The sequence below is a fragment of the Ambystoma mexicanum genome, chromosome 2q (assembly GCF_040938575.1).
Source record: "Ambystoma mexicanum isolate Mex_15411 chromosome 2q, UKY_AmexF1_1, whole genome shotgun sequence".
Taxonomy (NCBI): Eukaryota; Metazoa; Chordata; class Amphibia; order Caudata; family Ambystomatidae; genus Ambystoma; species Ambystoma mexicanum.
Window position 1 is genome coordinate 694953401 of NC_090924.1, and position 5000 is coordinate 694958400.

General features: G+C 55.7%; 3 non-coding genes across 3 annotated transcripts; all 3 read right to left on the bottom strand.

The window, feature by feature from the left end:
• Positions 1–1452: 1452 nt before the first annotated feature.
• TRNAV-AAC (transfer RNA valine (anticodon AAC)) lies at positions 1453–1525 on the bottom strand. Its single transcript has one exon. It is a non-coding gene; the product is annotated as a tRNA-Val (tRNA).
• A 1340-nt stretch (positions 1526–2865) lies between these two features.
• Positions 2866–2977, bottom strand: TRNAL-CAA (transfer RNA leucine (anticodon CAA)). Its single transcript has 2 exons — positions 2940–2977; positions 2866–2911 (listed from the first exon to the last, which is right to left on the bottom strand). It is a non-coding gene; the product is annotated as a tRNA-Leu (tRNA).
• A 288-nt stretch (positions 2978–3265) lies between these two features.
• TRNAV-AAC (transfer RNA valine (anticodon AAC)) lies at positions 3266–3338 on the bottom strand. Its single transcript has one exon. It is a non-coding gene; the product is annotated as a tRNA-Val (tRNA).
• Positions 3339–5000: the final 1662 nt, after the last annotated feature.

Here is a 5000-nt window from a genome sequence, read left to right on the forward strand (position 1 = left end):
TACAAAGGAGGGGGAATTTCCAACACTGCCTCTTGGGCCATGGGCTTAAAAGCAGCCAACCATTGGCGACGGGCATCGAACCAGATACGGTCACGCACAAACTATTTTTGGGGGGGAATTGGGGACTCTGTGTTTTTTGTTTTCGGCGCACCAAAAAAAAGGGCTTGTCTGGGATTTGAACCCGGGACCTCTCGCACCCTAAGCGAGAATCATACCCCTAGACCAACGAGCCACCGCATGCAGAGAACAGTGAGGGGCAGGGGGGTGGTCTGCTTACCTCACTTGGCGCCATGCCCCAGTCGCTCCACGGCCTGACCCTTGCGTGTCATGTGGCCTGCCCCTGGCGCAAGCGCAGAGGACTGAGCTGCCTCTCAAGCAGAGAAACAAGAAGAAGAGCGGCAGCCTTCGCTGGCCAAAGGCCATCTGCTGCCGCTCGATCGGGCTCGATCAGGCTCGATCAGGCGAGATATATGTGGCCGACCGGCCTAGAGCGCAAACCTGTGCTGCTCAGGGTGGGCAGCTTCCCAGCAGGAGGATGTGTCTTGAAAGCCGACAGAGGCAAGAAGGCGCACTCCCTCAGCCCGCTCCAACCTCTGGATTCCTGCGAATTTCAGAAGAGAACTCTGGGGCAGCATGGCTTCTGTCATCTCCCAACAGCCTCTCTGTTCTTGCTATGTAAATACCTTTACATCCCCCGAACTGAGCATGTCTGTTTTTTTATTTTTATTTTGCTGAGGTGTGGTGCCTTCAACGACCGACAGGTGGCAGGAGAGCACTTTCTCCAACTGTGAAGGGGACTTTTTTCACTTCCTGAGTAGACTGGGCTCAGTGACATATGCCACCAAGCCAGCCACTAGAAAATGCAGGTTTTGCAGCCGTGGGCCAGTGGGGGTTTAAGGGCAGGTGTGCCTCCGGCGTCTCTGGCAGACAGCTCCAGTTGCAAGGCAGCAGAAGAGAACAGGGAGGCTTGCCGGGCGCTGCATTCGGGGGCCCCCACGAGGTTTATCGCAAGCCTTACACTCTGAAATGTGCTCAAAAAAATGAGCCTGGCTTGTCAGGAGTGGGATTTGAACCAACGCCTCCAATCGGAGACCAGAACACCCAGATGCAGGGAAGAGCTGCGCCTCTTGAGTCTGGCGCCTTAGACCACTCGGCCACCCTGACAGCTATGGGCAGGATTGGGAAAGATTCTTCAGTACCCAATGTCGCCAGGTGCCAGCGCCGGTTTTCATGCCCCGATCTCTGCATCAAAAGTACCCAAACACTCACTTAAGGACCCAGGGATGGCAGGAAACGCCCACTGATGGAGCCAGTGGACAGTTTGCAGGGTGCAAATAAGGGCTGGCCTCAGATCACTCATGGCGTAGTGCCGGCCTGTCCATACCTGTCGAAACCTGCATGCGGTCAAATGTGTCCGATTGACATTGTGGAAATAAAAAGAAACCAGCACCATGTTTCTGCCCGGTCTCGAACCGGGGACCATTCGCGTGTTAGGCGAATGTGATAACCACTACACTACAGAAACAGCTCTGGTAGGCTGCGCTCTAGTGTGCTGGGACAGCTTTCAGTTGAAAGGCTTTGTGACAGTGATGTCTCATGGGGCCCGCTGGTACCTGCCAGGTGGCACACACCAACGTGAAAGTTTGGCGCAAGCCTGCGCCGGACCTACATGGCAGCACTCACAGCACCTCACACACAGGCTGCAGACACATACAAAAGACCAAGCTGGATGCAACAGTGGCGCGAGCCATGGCAGTCCCCACCCAGAAGGCATGTCCAAACCTTTATACATCAGCTCGCCACCAGCGCATCATTACAAAGGAGGGGGAATTTCCAACACTGCCTCTTGGGCCATGGGCTTAAAAGCAGCCAACCATTGGCGACGGGCATCGAACCAGATACGGTCACGCACAAACTATTTTTGGGGGGGAATTGGGGACTCTGTGTTTTTTGTTTTCGGCGCTCCAAAAAAAAGGGCTCGTCCGGGATTTGAACCCGGGACCTGTCGCACCCTAAGCGAGAATCATACCCCTAGACCAACGAGCCACCGCATGCAGAGAACAGTGAGGGGGAGGGGGGTGGTCTGCTTACCTCACTTGGCGCCATGCCCCAGTCGCTCCACGGCCTGACCCCTGCGTGTCACGTGGCCTGCCCCTGGCGCAAGCGCAGAGGACTGAGCTGCCTCTCAAGCAGAGAAACAAGAAGAAGAGCGGCAGCCTTCGCTGGCCAAAGGCCATCTTCTGCCGCTCGATCGGGCTCGATCAGGCTCGATCAGGCGAGATATATGTGGCCGACCGGCCTAGAGCGCAAACCTGTGCTGCTCAGGGTGGGCAGCTTCCCAGCAGGAGGATGTGTCTTGAAAGCCGACAGAGGCAAGAAGGCGCACTCCCTCAGCCCGCTCCAACCTCTGGATTCCTGCGAATTTCAATGAGAACTCTGGGGCAGCATGGCTTCTGTCATCTCCCAACAGCCTCTCTGTTCTTGCTATGTAAATACCTTTACATCCCCCGAACTGAGCATGCCTGTTTTTTTATTTTTATTTTGCTGAGGTGTGGTGCCTTCAACGACCGACAGGTGGCAGGGGAGCACTTTCTCCAACTGTGAAGGGGACTTTTTTCACTTCCTGAGTAGACTGGGCTCAGTGACATATGCCACCAAGCCAGCCACTAGAAAATGCAGGTTTTGCAGCCGTGGGCCAGTGGGGGTTTAAGGGCAGGTGTGCCTCCGGCGTCTCTGGCAGACAGCTCCAGTTGCAAGGCAGCAGAAGAGAACAGGGAGGCTTGCCAGGCGCTGCATTCGGGGGCCCCCACGAGGTTTTCCGCAAGCCTTACACTCTGAAATGTGCTCAAAAAAATGAGCCCGGCTTGTCAGGAGTGGGATTTGAACCCACGCCTCCAATCGGAGACCAGAACACCCAGATGCAGGGAAGAGCTGCGCCTCTTGAGTCTGGCGCCTTAGACCACTCGGCCACCCTGACAGCTATGGGCAGGATTGGGAAAGATTCTTCAGTACCCAATGTCGCCAGGTGCCAGCGCCGGTTTTCATGCCCCGATCTCTGCATCAAAAGTACCCAAACACTCACTTAAGGACCCAGGGATGGCAGGAAACGCCCACTGATGGAGCCAGTGGACAGTTTGCAGGGTGCAAATAAGGGCTGGCCTCAGATCACTCATGGCGTAGTGCCGGCCTGTCCATACCTGTCGAAACCTGCATGCGGTCAAATGTGTCCGATTGACATTGTGGAAATAAAAAGAAACCAGCACCATGTTTCTGCCCGGTCTCGAACCGGGGACCTTTCGCGTGTTAGGTGAATGTGATAACCACTACACTACAGAAACAGCTCTGGTAGGCTGCGCTCTAGTGTGCTGGGACAGCTTTCAGTTGAAAGGCTTTGTGACACTGATGTCTCATGGGGCCCGCTGGTACCTGCCAGGTGGCACACACCAACGTGAAAGTTTGGCTCAAGCCTGCGCCGGACCTACATGGCAGCACTCACAGCACCTCACACACAGGCTGCAGACACATACAAAAGACCAAGCTGGATGCAACAGTGGCGCGAGCCATGGCAGTCCCCACCCAGAAGGCATGTCCAAACCTTTATACATCAGCTCGCCGCCAGCGCATCATTACAAAGGAGGGGGAATTTCCAACACTGCCTCTTGGGCCATGGGCTTAAAAGCAGCCAACCATTGGCGACGGGCATCGAACCAGATACGGTCACGCACAAACTATTTTTGGGGGGGAATTGGGGACTCTGTGTTTTTTGTTTTCGGCGCACCAAAAAAAAGGGCTTGTCTGGGATTTGAACCCGGGACCTCTCGCACCCTAAGCGAGAATCATACCCCTAGACCAACGAGCCACCGCATGCAGAGAACAGTGAGGGGCAGGGGGGTGGTCTGCTTACCTCACTTGGCGCCATGCCCCAGTCGCTCCACGGCCTGACCCCTGCGTGTCATGTGGCCTGCCCCTGGCGCAAGCGCAGAGGACTGAGCTGCCTCTCAAGCAGAGAAACAAGAAGAAGAGCGGCAGCCTTCGCTGGCCAAAGGCCATCTGCTGCCGCTCGATCGGGCTCGATCAGGCTCGATCAGGCGAGATATATGTGGCCGACCGGCCTAGAGCGCAAACCTGTGCTGCTCAGGGTGGGCAGCTTCCCAGCAGGAGGATGTGTCTTGAAAGCCGACAGAGGCAAGAAGGCGCACTCCCTCAGCCCGCTCCAACCTCTGGATTCCTGCGAATTTCAGAAGAGAACTCTGGGGCAGCATGGCTTCTGTCATCTCCCAACAGCCTCTCTGTTCTTGCTATGTAAATACCTTTACATCCCCCGAACTGAGCATGTCTGTTTTTTTATTTTTATTTTGCTGAGGTGTGGTGCCTTCAACGACCGACAGGTGGCAGGAGAGCACTTTCTCCAACTGTGAAGGGGACTTTTTTCACTTCCTGAGTAGACTGGGCTCAGTGACATATGCCACCAAGCCAGCCACTAGAAAATGCAGGTTTTGCAGCCGTGGGCCAGTGGGGGTTTAAGGGCAGGTGTGCCTCCGGCGTCTCTGGCAGACAGCTCCAGTTGCAAGGCAGCAGAAGAGAACAGGGAGGCTTGCCGGGCGCTGCATTCGGGGGCCCCCACGAGGTTTTCCGCAAGCCTTACACTCTGAAATGTGCTCAAAAAAATGAGCCTGGCTTGTCAGGAGTGGGATTTGAACCAACGCCTCCAATCGGAGACCAGAACACCCAGATGCAGGGAAGAGCTGCGCCTCTTGAGTCTGGCGCCTTAGACCACTCGGCCACCCTGACAGCTATGGGCAGGATTGGGAAAGATTCTTCAGTACCCAATGTCGCCAGGTGCCAGCGCCGGTTTTCATGCCCCGATCTCTGCATCAAAAGTACCCAAACACTCACTTAAGGACCCAGGGATGGCAGGAAACGCCCACTGATGGAGCCAGTGGACAGTTTGCAGGGTGCAAATAAGGGCTGGCCTCAGATCACTCATGGCGTAGTGCCGG